The 12,343-nt window shown below is 40.7% G+C and overlaps 1 non-coding gene across 1 annotated transcript; it reads left to right on the forward strand.

Moving 5' to 3' along the window:
* The first annotated feature begins 9,760 nt into the window (after window positions 1-9,760).
* TRNAN-GUU lies at window positions 9,761-9,834 on the forward strand. Its single transcript has one exon. It is a non-coding gene; the product is annotated as a tRNA-Asn (tRNA).
* The last annotated feature ends 2,509 nt before the right edge of the window (window positions 9,835-12,343 follow it).

Genomic DNA, 12,343 nt, shown 5'->3' on the forward strand with positions numbered 1-12,343 from the left:
CAAATTGTTTGCCAAAGGAGAACATTACCTGGAAAGAAGACAAGTGGTAGCTTGTTAACCCACTGCTTCTGCGATGCCATGTTCCCCCTGTTCCCTGCCCTAGCCTTGGCCACTCCCTCAGACTCTCCCTATTTGCTCCTGTACCCCAACCCTGCCCAGGGACCGCCCCTGGGCCCCTGACAAAACCACCCCGCACCCAGACCACGAGGTCTCTCTGTCTCTCTGCCTCCAAGGGCGCTGGGACAAGATGTGAATAAAGCCATGTCACCACCTTCATGGGAGACCCTTCTCTACCTCTTTTATCACCACTGCATTGTAACGCTGCTGGCTGCCGGAGCCAGATCGCGCCGGGATGCGACTGATCGCACAGCCCTAGGAAAGCCCCGCTGTGCTCACAGGGAGCTGCAGCCTGCTAGGCAGAGTCAAGCGGTTACAACAAAGAGAGGTTACTTAAAGTTTTTCTTCCAGATCAACGAATGCCTTACTTTTGAAGGTTATTCATGCCACCAAGTTGTTCACACGTGCAGGGCTATAAAATGCTCTGCCACTGGAGTTCAACAGATATTAAAAAAGTAACAGGCAGAATCCTAGATGAAAAAGTATTTTAGCTTTGTAGACATAAGGTAAACTAAGTTTCACATTTTCCTCAATCAATTTCTGCTCCTGATGGAATAAGTAGATGAAAACCACATCATGCCGTTCAAAAGATGGCTGTCAAAGATTCTTACTTTTCTGCAAATATAAATTGATTTTTAAAATGAACACAATAGCTTATGTTTTTGTGGTTAATTTTTTTAACTCAAACAATGATGAAAACCTTGAACAACCAATTCAGCATTTATACCTGTTTCATTTATGGGCAATCTGCTAGAACTGTTAACTAGAAAAGGTATTTATTTCTCCCTCTAGCTCCAACTTACCCTATTTACAGTCTGATAATCTGGTTTAAATAGTTAGTTTATAGATTTATAGAAGTCATATGTAGTCAAAAAAAGAACACGCCCTTGAAAATATATATTGGAAGTATTGTCTCAAAATAATAAGTTATGTTTATTTACCTAAAATCTGTCTCCCACATGCAAAGTATCAAGAGTCATCTGAAACTTAAAGATCCATAATAAAGTTCTGAACAAGAAAAATAAAGGCTATGAACATATTCTTACAACCACTCTATAATTATCAACAAGGCTTTCTTTATGAAACTCCTGTTTCTCTTAGTTGCTGCTTTAGTTAAATCCACACAGGACCACAGAAAGGGAAACATCTCAGTTCCTGTGTAAAATACAATCTTTTCCCTCAATGGCAAGAGGAAAATCATGCTGCATAAGAATTCTTTAATATATTTGCCTTTAGAGTTTATTGACTTTACTTCTACTGGTATTCTATCATATACGAATAACAGTTACCAAAACTGAATCCTTGCTGACTTAAAAACCCATCTATTCAACAACAGTTTTGAATGAGTTGTATTAATTTAAGCAGTACAAAGCTAGTGACAGAGAGCACTAGGTCAGCTAACCATATTTTAAAGGTTTTCTTTCTTAAAAAGGGGGAAAAAAAATCAAGCCTAAAAATGTGCACCATAAATTAGGATTCAGTGACTGAAAGGTGGAGCAAACATCCCTCTGGTATAATAAATCAAGTTAGTACTTGAATTTGTATCATCTTCGAACATCTTTCAACTTTATTTATTAGGTAGCTGAATGATTTTATCTTATCCATGTGTAGTCATCTAGTTCTGCCTGTATCAAGCTGTTCCAGACAGCATCTCTCAGAGCAGTAGCCTGTAGTGTGTTGGAAAGAAGCTACCATTGATGAATATGGTTTTGATTTTGGAAAAGTGAGCTGTCTGTCTTTATCATGGATTAAGGTATCATTCGAAGGTACACAGTACACTTGGCTCGGAGTGGGCCAAGGTAGTCTCCATCCCCAGCAGCCCTCCAGCCAGGCTTCCCATCTGGTTCTCATAAGGCTCCCCATCTACATTTCATCCTGCAAGCTGAAGAGACGATGCTAGATTAAAAGCAGGCCCAGCAATGATAGGTTTCAGAAGTTGGGGCAGGTATTCTAATTATGTAACACATGTAGTCATTTCTGGTACATAAATTGGCTTCTTATTGGTACATATTTGATTGGTACCAGTTTCTCCAAGAACAGGCAGGCTAAGGTAAGTGACATCAACCTGCACCAACCCATAAGGAAAATTTCTGTTTGTTTTGCCTCTTTAGTCCGCTTCTAACCATATTTTAATTAAATACTAGAAGACTAGTAAATACAACCTGCTTAAACCCTTGCAGCCACAAAGATGTCATTTCCCTGGGCTGGAGATGCTACAAGAGGACTCACATTTTCTCAATTCCATCTTGTCACTCCATTTTCAACACCACAGCCCCCACTTTGCAACAAAGTTCACCCTGGCACAGATCCTCAAGCTCCCACAAAGTCCCCCGGAGCTCAGCGGGATTCAAGGGCTGTAAGCTTCCTAACAGGCAGATCCTATTGCAGCACTGGGGACAATTGTACCAGAAAAATGTGATTTAGAGTTGCCATAGGTACTATTTCAAGAGCAGCATACAAAGCCATGTAGTAAGCATTACACTTGCTCAGCGACATCCTTCTGTGTATTGGTTGAAGTTACTTGCATTGTTTTTGAAATAAAAATGATTTATTTAGGCCCATGTTCAGGAATGCATTCAAGTATAATTTTAAATATAATAAGCTAGAAATAGAAGGAAATAAATCATCTAAAGTACATTGAAATATCTGGCATGGAATTTTTCTGAACCCTTTTTAGTAAATTTCTGACATAGTTAAAACAGAGTAGAATTAATGAACATCCTAATGCAAGGAATCACATGGTTTGCCTAGTTAATAAAAGGTAAATAGCCTCTCTCAGTTGAATACTGACACTTTTTAAAACACAACCTCTCGAAAATCAAAACAAAATCAATTTGCTGAAAGTGGTGCAAGCCAGAGGTGACTGTGGATATTATTTCTCCACTCTAATGGGAAAAGCATCAACCCTTCATGTGTTTCCCGGATAATTGGGCTTATTGAGCAAAACACTGCATTTCTATTGGTTTTTCTGTAACACAAACCAACACCTAGTGCTAGTGTCATGTCAGGATCTGGTCAGAGGAACAGGTATATTTGCACCAAGTATCAGCTCTGGTGTATACCACTGCAGGCCAACCTATTTTAAACCTATTGATCAGCTCCATGACTTTTTTTCCCCACCCAGCCCACGAACAGACAGTGAAGTAGCAAACTGCTTTGATATACAGTAGACTTGAAAACTCCCCAAAAGTTACCTCCATCTAGTAGAGAGATTTTAACAGATTTATTGAATTTCTCGCTCTTACTTAAGCCATTGTGCCAATAAACAGAATACCTTCATGCTTGGTATGAATCTCACATTTCTCCTGAACTGCACTGGAATCCTGAACTTCCACCTGTCTGACATGAAAGGAGCATTTCACAGAATTTACTGTTTAATGGAATTTACTCTACTGGATTCCTTCTTTTTCCTCTTATCCCACAGGAGGGAGGTTAAGGCCTCAAGACAGTTGAAAAAGTTCAGCAAGGGATAGCATTATACACACTCTGTGTGCATTGTAGCCCTATATTTAAGAACACATGTAGTTACAATTTATTTCCATGGCCTGCTTTCTTTTTCAGCAGCCTGTGTGAATTCTTTTAGGATGACATTAAATCAGTCAGCTGCACCCCTTGTGTTGGATTCAATATAGAGCAGACCAAAGTACACATAAGCCCAATGCCACTCTGTCTCTTAAGAATTACATGCTTGCTTAAAGTAAATTACGGTGTATTATAATACAAAAACTGTCATGAGTTATTTGTGGCTAAACACCAAAACAAAGTAATATGTGGCAACATCTGATACTCAATTGACTTAAAGGTATTTGCTCCAAGGAATTAGTTACTAACCAAAATTATTGCCATTAACTTGTTCTGTAACAAAACTTTGCAAGAAAGAAAATAAAAGAGAAGGCACTGTATGTGGCCACAAAAAGCCCCATCCTTAAGCTAACACTCAGCTACATGTTGGGCCAGCCCTCTCAGCCTCATTCCCTCCACCTAAACTGAATAAACCTTTTTACTTTTAACTTGGTCCTCCCTATCCAGGCTCCAGCTCTGTGTTGATCTGTTCCTGTGCTCAGTGCCACAAGCCGACTCTGCACACCCAGTGTTCCTCATGCACTCCAAACTGCTCTCATTACTTTTCATTTCCCCAATTTTGTTTCCCCAAGCCCTCTGGAGCCATCCTGACCAGAGTCTCTGGATGCTATCACAAGGCAAATAATCTGAGGTGTAAAAGACTCCATTCTGAAAGTGAAAGAAAGTGGACTCTTGAAAAGAATGTGAACCTTTCTAGAATAAATACATTTCAAATATTATTCAAATAACTTGCTTTCATCTCTCTTTTTATTTCTTTAAAGTTAATTGGAAAGAAAGAAGGAAAGAAGTCACCAGGACACACATTCCAGGAGTCTCCTTGGTATAAATCAGGCAACACACGTACTGCACACCAGTAACAATGAAATGACCCCTTAAAATACTGCATTTCTTGCCAAGCATAACTTCTTTGAAGACTTTAAACTTCACCACTGGCCAAAATTTGTGAGTTCAAAGTCCTTCTTTTCCTAGTTCAACTTGGGGCACAGTTCAGAGAAAGGAAAAAAGGGCTAAAGCAATTCATCTCACTTGATGTTTTCAATAGAAAAGTAGGTCCAACAGTTAAGAGAGAGATGCTCTTGGCCTCTAAACACCCAAATGCTCCTTTGGGACTAAAATTATCAGACTCCTGTCATTAGGAATTTGGGCACATCCCTGTCCCAGCAGTTCTGTGGAAACTACTCACACTTGCTGTGCTTGGCCCACTCACTTCCAGACAAGACCCAGACCTGGGTTCCTCAACAAGCCAGAGCACAAACTAGAGGACAGGGGAGCAATGTCAGAACTGGCTCGTGGTGGACCCCATTTGGGTTGTACTGCAACAGTACATCAACACCAGAAATCAGAATCACAGAACTTACAGTTTAATTTAATGATTAACAGAAGGCAAATACCACAGAGTCTTGTTCCTTGAGTCTTCAAGTTTACAACTTTGTTACTGTGGCTCCTGCACACTTGATAGATTGGATACTAATGGGCCACAGGAAACCAAAACAGATGACTAACTTTAGCCAGTAAGTGTAAGCACCAGGGAAAGCAAAAACAGGCTGCTTTTTGCTCCTCCCATGTTATCCAGCTATTCAGAATAAACACAAACACTGAGAAGACTATTCATAATTTGTACTTAAATAGAATCTTCTATTAGTGGGTATCACAGCAGTTTATGGCTGTTAAGTACTTGGTACTAACAGGATAAATGTCTGACATTCATCGGCAGGAAAAAAAAAAACACATGAAAGAACATGAGACAGTCAAACTGCACAAATGTATTGCACACACCACTGTGGGTGTCACTGAAAATGTGGAAAACCTTTAGAAGGGAAAGTGAAATAGCTGAAATATGAAATCCTTTATGTCATAAGACTTCAGAAAATAGTTCTTCCCATATGTTTTTCCTTCCACTGTTTTCTGTTAGGGGGGAAAAAAAAATTCTCTCTTTCCACAGTCTCCCTCTTCAAGAGAAAATGAGTGTCTGATTCCACTGAGAACAGTTGTGTCATGAAACTGAATTCCAATTATTTGAGGAGAGAAAAATCCCAACTGTTTTTCTATCTCTTCTCTTCAGAGTTGCTTTGGGCAATTATTAACAAAATAACCACACAAAGTGAAACACTTTTAAAGTATCAAAATAGATCAAACAACCCTGTCACTCTATCCACACTGAGCACACCAAACCTTTACAAATGCAAATGCATCTGTGACTGTATTTAGAAAAAAATAAAATAAAATTACCGCTGTACCAAACAACAGAAAGTGGTTTTGCACATAAAGTAAGGCTCACAACTGATCTGTACTGGGACAATTATAAGAGATGTGTACCAAGAAAATAGAATTAAAGCCTTACACTGAATGCCTGTTTTGTAGAGCTTCCAGCAGATACCCCTTCACATCAGTCTCCCAGTGCAGTTCACAAAATAAGCTGCTGCCATCTTATGGAAGAGAACTTGAAAAGCACTTAGTGCAAAACCAATACTGCTCTTCCTCCTTTCCTGCATTTCTTCACCTTACTCTCTTACTCTGTGATAAATGACTTTTTTTTTTTTTTTAAGGATTTCCTTGCCTTGCAAAAATCTGCCTGTTGTGATGAGGTATTCTTTGGGGAAGTAACTTTCACCTCTGATTTTACAATAACTTCCACAACATCCAGGAAGTCAAATGGAGTAGTTTTCCAAGAAATGGAACAAAGCAGCCAGGCTGTTAATCCTGACACTGCCTCAGACAGAGGTTTCTTGTAAGATAAACCAAAAGCCAGCTGGAGCCATTCAGCCACTACAGGAGAGAGTCGTCAGTTTTGCCCAGTTTTAAGGCAGTCATTTAGTGTGCTCCATCTCTGGACTTCTCTACATGGCCAGCTTGAACCAGTTTAACAAAATGTGTGACTTTTAAAATGCTAAAATAAATGAAAATAAGCCAGTTTAAGCCTGAAGCCAGCACAGAGGTTCAATTTCTCCACCTGTAAGTCACAAAGAACTGCATTTGCAGAACACCGGAGAGAGTTGCTGAGAGATTTTGCTTTTGTTCTGAAAGGGAAATCCTTCCACAAGTTTCCATGTTATGCTTTATAGGAAAGCAAGTTTTCAGGTAAGGACTGCCTGTGAAAGGAGTGTTCAGCAAGGCCAAGATACTGTGTTTGTGTGAACACAGGACTCCTGCAAGTTCAGCACGCTTATCATGACCTAGGATGCAATATTCGGCTTGAACATCTAAATCATTAGATTCCAAAAATCATAAACATTTTTTGAAGGAGTATGACCAGTACGAGAGGAGCCAAGTGTCCTCCTCATCCCTCTCACAGCAGCTAACACTGACACTCTGCCAGCAAGCCTGAGCTTCTCCAGCCCTTCTGGGGCTTGCACCAAGCCATAAAATACAGTCACTGGTCAAACACTCTTCATTTTATCTGACCTGAGCTCTTCTTTTTCCTCTTCCTCCTCATGAAATAGTTTTCAACTCCCTAGTAACCAAGGAAGATGTTAAAAAGTCCTACTGGGAATGAACAGCTACAACGCAATATCCTTACATTATTAAGCTATACTGGCTAGATTTGGGTATTATGCAACCAAGGCTCCTACAACATAACAGCCATAATCCCTGTTTCCCCATATGCACCTAAATGAAGTTTATATAGAGCACCAGCGAACTATTACAGGAAAGCTACAACTACCAAACTGGGAGGAAATAAGTGGTTGGGATCAAGGACACTAAGTGGGAACGCAGTCATGTTAGTTCAAGCTGCAGGTTTCTGTGTCCTTGCAAGATTTCACAGAAGTAATTTGTGCCCAAATACTCAAATGGAGTTTGTCACCTAAATGCTTCCCCAACAATCAAGACCCATCTTGCAGTGCCTCTGCAAGCCTCTCTCTGCACACTGCAGAGGACTAATGATTATGGAGAACTCAAGCCTTGGAGAGGGCCAACTGAACGTGCCCAAGATAAGTATCCTCTTTCTCTTGTATCAGCTTGGCAAGTCTTGTTTAGCAGCATTTCTCAGTTATGTCTGAAAAGATCATATAATGTTCACATTGGCCTTTAAATAAAAATTCCAGCACTTTCATGGCCCCTTATTAACTGAGAGATATAAAATTTAAATAAGGAAGGAGACTGTGGTTTCAAGGGTCCACTTAGTCTCTAATCAGAGCATAAAAGATTGTTTTAAACATATATATATATATAACACATTGCCTTTTTTTTTTTACATTTTCTTATACTTTTTAACGTCCCTAACAGATTCCTCCAAACACCTTCATTTAAAAAAGTCTTTCTATAGTGCCCAGTGTTTTCTTTGGCAAATTTGGAGAGCTGTGTTTTGGGATAAAAGTAAATTGCACCATAAGATAAAAACAGATTAGGAGACTTGACAGGACTTGACAGAAATCTGTTGTGCACAGGCAAAGGGAGAGTTTTTCAATAGGTCATTTAAAAGATAAAAGCTCTGGAGGAAAGAGTTCTGCTCAGTAGCAAACTCATCTAACCCTTGCAAAGCCTACAGGAGAGGCTGCAAGGGAGGCAGAAGTTAGCACGAGAACGCACACAAACTCTCACATCTGAAAGTTATTTTACACATTATTAGGTATCACTTTTCATGCAGTGCACACATGCACTTGAGCAATGGTGTAGTCCAGAAGAGAGACCTTTATGTCCATCTGACTTGCAAGCAGTTGAGGGGTGGGGGAGGCAAAAAGGAACAGATTCTCTCTAACATTAAACGTGCCAACCCAGGTCCATACAGCCCAGCTACCCTCCAAATCAAGCTTAGGATGAAACCTGGATCTCTACCTGCGTCTTATACGAGGAATCCTGGCAGGTAACCCAGTGTGCACGGCAGACAGCAGCCAAGTACCACCCCTTTAGCTCCTGAGGGGAGCAGCTGGAGGAGTAAGATCCCAGTGCACACTGTGGGACAGACCTGCCCCACAGCTTTGAGGCACATGGTGTAGACTCCTTTACAGTACAGCTTAAAATACCTGAGGACAGGAAAGGAAGAAGCTTGCTGTCATACTCCCCGCTAGGAAAGGTTATATCTACTGCTGCTACTGAGAGTACGTTTTTCTCCACCTAATAATTCCTATCTCTCAAAAAGAAAGTTGCTCTAATTCCTTCTACAGTTTATACATCTTCCTATGCTTGTGCAGCTCAGTGACAAGAGAACTTCACCAACAATGCTCTCAGCAGCACTTCAAAGCACAGCCTGCAGAGGTTAAGCTTCCTAAATTCATAAAGCAATTCAACCATTTTCAAGCCAACATTTTGCTGTATTTCCTTCACCAAATGAACAACAACAAAAAGGCTGGAATACTGAAACAGTTTTGTTCTGGCAGAAAACTAGACAAACCAGGTACAGATTCACTAGCTGAACAGAACTCAGCTCCTGTCATGCATCTCAGTAGTTCATATCCTTTTGTTTCCACCAATACAAAAGGGCACACAGAGCAGGAGGCTCCACCTTTTCCGGGCTAATGACTGACAGTAAAAAAATACATATACACAACTAGCATAGATGACATCTTGTTTCTTTGAGGTATGAAGCTTAAAAATGCGAGTTTCACCATTAAATCTTTCCTGTTCATTAAGATCTGCCCAACAGCTCTCTCACCTCTAACACCCAATTCCCAGCTGCTGAGAGTTTTCCCATCAGTAAGCCTGATGTCTTGTAATCCATGTTCTGAAGCATACCTGTGTTTTGTTTTAATCGCATTAACATACAATTAACAAGTCACATGGGTTTTCAGACTTCTTATAGCTAAAATTTCCAGAAGCACAAAAAGCACAGGTTAACTGAGAACCGCTAGCAGATGGCCTAGCATGACACGACCCCAAGACCTCCTCTCCTGAGAGGTATGCAGTGAGGAACAGCTACTTCAAATCAAAAGAATCTCATCTTCCACTCCCCACAGGAGGTAACAGCATTTCTTCCCTCTGTATTCTGACACAATAGCACACCAGGTTTGCTGCAGCAGCATGCCTGCAGTACCACTCTGTTGCTATTCAGCACACACAGGCACCACCAGCAGCACTTAACAAACACAGTCAGGAACTCAGCTCCTCTGGGAAGCACAACACATCAGTCTCTGTGGCGCAATCGGAGAGCGCGTTCGGCTGTTAACTGAAAGGTTGGTGGTTCGAGCCCACCCAGGGACGAAAGAGATCTCTTTTAAGGGCCAAAAAGAACCTTGTGAAGCCCAGTAAGGGGAAGTGCCAAGTTCTGCCCCAGGGAAGGAACAACCACAGGCACCAGTAGATGCTGTGGCCACCCCACTGGACAGCAGCTTCACAGAAATGGACCTGTCACAATGGCACTTTGCTGCCTTGTGTTCACTTAGTATCTGCCAGAAGCCCCAGATCCATTTCTGGGGAAAGCTCAACTCCGGCTCTTCAGAGAATATTCTGAGTTGGAAGGGACCCAAAAGATTCATCAAAATCCAACTCCTGCCTTGCACAGGACAGCCCCAAGAGTCACACCAAGTGCCTGAAAGTATTGTCCAAACACATCTTGAACTCTGTCAAGCTTGGTGCTGTGACCACTTCCCTGGAAAGCCTGTTCCAGTGCCCAACCACCCTCTAGGTGAAGAACCTTTTTCTAAAATCCAACCTAAGCCTCCCCTGACAACTTTACACCAGTCCCTCAAGTTACCTCCATCTTGCTTCCGTAAGCATCCTTACTCCTGTTCTTCTGAAGGACACCTGCCCACAGGCTTAGCATGCATCTATCCATCTATCTATCTATCTATCTTCTCATACCTAACCTGAACTAAGATAATTACATCTAAAGCTGAATTTCAAGAGATGATACATAATCCCTGATATAAAATACTTATACAGTTATGTATTTTATTAAATTATATTAAAGTATTGTTGTAAGCAATATTAAATATGCTTACTATGCTGTGCATTATAATAGTTTCTGTTTTGTGTACACAATATATTACACATTACTTAAACTGTCTTCACAGTTTGGGGAGCTGCTACTGCTCTTCCCTGAACCCCAGTACACAGCTTTGCTCCTAATCCTAAGTAGCTACATCTGGACCTTCTCATTACTGTTAAAGAACAAGTTTCGTGCTGTCAACAACATCTGGATAGCTGCATTCCTCAGAAAGTCCAGCCTGACAAGCATTAAGAACTGGGAACCAAGCACTCCTGTCAAAAGGATCCAAGCAGACTTATTACCAGATGCTAGTAAATCCAGAGCTGATGAGACACAGAAAATACTAGAAGAGTTTCCTTCCAATCGTGATTTGACACTTCTATTTTAAAACTCTTCTGAGGTTGTTTTAAGCTTCTAAAATAAAGAACTAAAGCCCAGAAATTCTAGAACTTGACTGGGAATTTTGCTATCATTGTACATAAAATGCACATAGACGTTACAGAAACTGGGAGCACAAGAAAAATATTTACTCACTGTGACCATTTTTACTCTAACAGAACAGACCAGATGTTACTCAGGCACAAGGATAAGGACAAAACTTCCATTACATTAAAATCAATCACAAAATATATGCATGCAGTAGCTTGAAAACACAATCTTCACAGTTCTTTGCCTATATGACTCTTCATAAATTTTTAATTAAGGTGCCACAGGTACTCACAAACAAAGGATGTAGAAACAAAAAAAACTCAGAAGTTTTAATGGAGAGCTCTTTTTCTCCATTAAGTGAGTGCTGGACAGTGGCCAGGAAAAACACCTTATATTTCACCCTTCGAGGCTCAGCTAGGTCTGAAATGTATGCAGTGATTTGTCTGGGAACATGAACAAGCCCTGCTCATGCTAGTGTTGCTTATTGATGCTTTCATCAATAAGGCATTACTAAGGCATCAATAAGGCACACAGAAGGACAGCAAGACACAAACCTACCACAGGGGCTTTGGACAGGATGGCACCTACAGGCTGGATGCATACCATGCTGTTCCTACCATGAACACTTGTATCAATCCTCCAGTAGCTAAACAGCAGTAACTTGTACTGATCACAACACAGGCTGCCCAAGTTTTGCAAGTGTTCAAAAAAATGCATTAGTTAGGCCTCAAAACATAGAATTACTGCACCAAACTACAGGGCAAAATTAAAGGGGTTATCACAGTTCACTATATATCAGTTTACTGGCAAACAAGGGAACTAAAAGGAGTTATACAGAGCAGTTATCGCTGTGGTACACAATGGCAGCAAGACCACCGTGCCCTCAAGTTCTGCCATGGCTGATGAGGCAATCATTGTTATTGTCTGGGGACTCACTGAACTCTCGTTTTCATTTAGTTAAGACTTACTTTGAGCCAGCTGTTGATCTCATTATTGCAGCAGGAGAACAGGAAAAGTGATGCTGTAGTTTGGACAAAAGCCCCACTAGCAATAAAAATCCCAGCATCTTCAAACCTCCATCAGAAGCCTGTCCCACCTCCCTTTTTAAAACAGCGGCAGAAGAAATGCAAGACAAAACCTTAACAACACTTAGCAGTATTCTCGAGTGTAAATTTAAGAAGATGCAAGTGCTGTACCATATTCTTCCAGGACAGTGTAAAGCCTACAAAAAACATCTGCCAGGCCTGAGTACTAAGCTGCTAATCAGTACTTTATTGACTAGAGTAAATGAACTGGAAGCAACTTCAGTTTTAACAGCCTTTCACGATCATGAAAGATTTCTTAGTTACCTCA

The sequence above is a fragment of the Corvus cornix genome, chromosome 2 (genome assembly GCF_000738735.6).
Source record: "Corvus cornix cornix isolate S_Up_H32 chromosome 2, ASM73873v5, whole genome shotgun sequence".
NCBI classification, from domain to species: domain Eukaryota; kingdom Metazoa; phylum Chordata; class Aves; order Passeriformes; family Corvidae; genus Corvus; species Corvus cornix.